Source organism: Monopterus albus, unplaced genomic scaffold (genome assembly GCF_001952655.1).
Source record: "Monopterus albus unplaced genomic scaffold, M_albus_1.0 scaffold47.1, whole genome shotgun sequence".
Taxonomy (NCBI): Eukaryota; Metazoa; Chordata; class Actinopteri; order Synbranchiformes; family Synbranchidae; genus Monopterus; species Monopterus albus.
The window spans coordinates 40,713-42,885 of record NW_018127927.1 but is presented as its reverse complement, the minus strand read 5'-3'; the positions used below and the strand labels follow the sequence as shown (position 1 = coordinate 42,885).

Sequence of the window (2,173 nt, the reverse complement as noted above, 5' to 3'; positions counted from 1 at the left end):
CCCGGGAAATGGAGCACTTAATATCTGAACATGGACACCATTAGAGTCAAATATAGTGAGCAGGCCCCCTGGCATCCTGCGCTAGGACTTCAAAGAGTGGAATATTTAAAACATGACAGGAAAATTTCACATGTATTTAGAACACTAACTCGAGTGACTTTCAAGTGACCGGCACACAAAGTACAAAAACTCTGAAGGTGTTAGTAGTGACACACAAAGGCTGTAGATATAGATTTACAAGGGAAGGCAGAATCAAAGCATCTGCCATGAGCCGGGTGATGCAGCCAATTTGCATTAAATACTGCAGAATAGTTTTGTGTGCTGCTCTGCTGTGGTAGAGACCAAACACGTCCTGCCAAGAGTGCTATAGTTAACATGCTGTGTAAACTGTGCGCTGCATTAAACAAGCTGTGCTCCAAAAGTAAGTGCATGAGTCACCGGCAGCCAACAAGTGCAGCAGAATATACTGTGTCATGTTTCATCTAGGAAGCCCTAAGCAGCGCAGTTTAAAACTGAGAAAGAGAGAGAGAGAGATCCATGAATGCCACACTGATTTCTGAGTCGTGACTTCCGGTTCAAGCAGCCTGTTTGTGAGAACATGCAGCACGGCTTGCACGTAAACAGGAGGGAAGGCTGCAGGGTATTAAATAGTGAGGAATGCCTGCAATTTGCCGGGAGAGATGTGGTAAGAGACATTGGCTGTGAAACCATCATGGGAGTGCCTGCACATATACAATGACACAAAAGTGTGACTGCACGTGTGAATGCTGGAGGAGGGGAAGTATAAGCGTGCAATAACAAAAAATGTGTCTAAAAATAAGAACAATTAAAAGGTATTTAGTACAGAAACAGCTATAAACTCTGTCAGACACCATGTTACACATCAACTCTTCATCTTCTCAAACATCATAAGACATCTACCGGGACCTTTGACACACACCATCTTTTGAAGCATAGCTCTGTATCAATACAAATTATAAAAATGCTTTTGAACAGGGTAAAACTCCCTGCAGTCCACTTCAACCAAAGTGGAAACCTGCTTCAATTGAACAGGCACACATAAATAAATACTGTAAATAAACAACAGATGGTGACCCGAGGCTGGGCAGAACCCTCCTCCCCCCATCTTTCCTTTGCTCAGTTCTCCAGACACATGATGCTCAGCCCCATTACACACCAGACAGCCAGAGAGCACAAACTCACCATGGAGGGCACCAGTGCAAGGTACCCATCACAGTTTTGCTGTTGGCATCTTGACTGGGGAACACACATACAAAGTGCTCTCACTTGACTGGCGTAAATGCTTTTTAGCTGCATCATTCTTTATCTGCTGCAGTGACTTCTGCTGTTGTAGTGGAACAGTGAGGCACTGTGTATTCTTCTGTAAGCAAACCTCAAAAGCACAAATTTCAGTTGTACTTTAGCAAGGTGATCATTAAGGGTGTGACGAATTGTGTAATATTTGAGGTGGATAATGATGACATAATATTCATAAAACAAGTTGTACAATAGGAATTGACACAGAGCCAGTAATAGCAAAGTTTAGTAATAGTGTATTGTGGTAGTGTTTATAGTCAGAGAACACAGTTCGGTCTTTGAATGATATGTAGATTCATAAATACATATCAGGCATATTATATTCTTATGTGGAAGTCCATTCCACTTCCATTTCCAATATAGGAACCTACCAAAACGTGTCGAGCCGAGTACCGCTCATCATGGGTTCTGGGGGTGGACGCAGAGCTGTTGTTCTTTATTGATTAAATATCTGAATCTTGAAACCTCAAATATTATTATTACAAACACGGTCTGTAAACACACTCGCTGGTTTAAAAGAAAAAAGGTGGGCCTCACTCATTGGTTTAGTGGTAAAACTGGGACTTCAGTCAATGGACTGAGGGAAAAGAGAAGAAGATATGGTTTGTGTTCTGGTTGTTCAACAGCTGTTTCATAAACTGCTCATACAGTCTCTGTTACTGGCTGATTGTTGTACTGTGGAGTGATCCTTCATGTCCTTTGCTTCCTCTGGCCAGTGTCATCATCTCTCCATCAAGTCTGCTGAGCTGTGACTCTTGCAGTCGTATCTTGGCAGTCACAGGACACCCCTAAAAACACTACCAAGTTTCATCAGGGTGTTTCAGAGAAACGCTCTGATGCCAAACTAGGTGCAGGA

General features: G+C 42.7%; 1 protein-coding gene across 6 annotated transcripts in view; it reads right to left on the bottom strand.

The window, feature by feature from the left end:
- Positions 1-2,173, bottom strand: part of mtmr4 (myotubularin related protein 4) — a 44,117-nt gene that overhangs the window by 18,870 nt on the left and 23,074 nt on the right. The gene's annotated exons all lie outside the window — the stretch shown is intronic.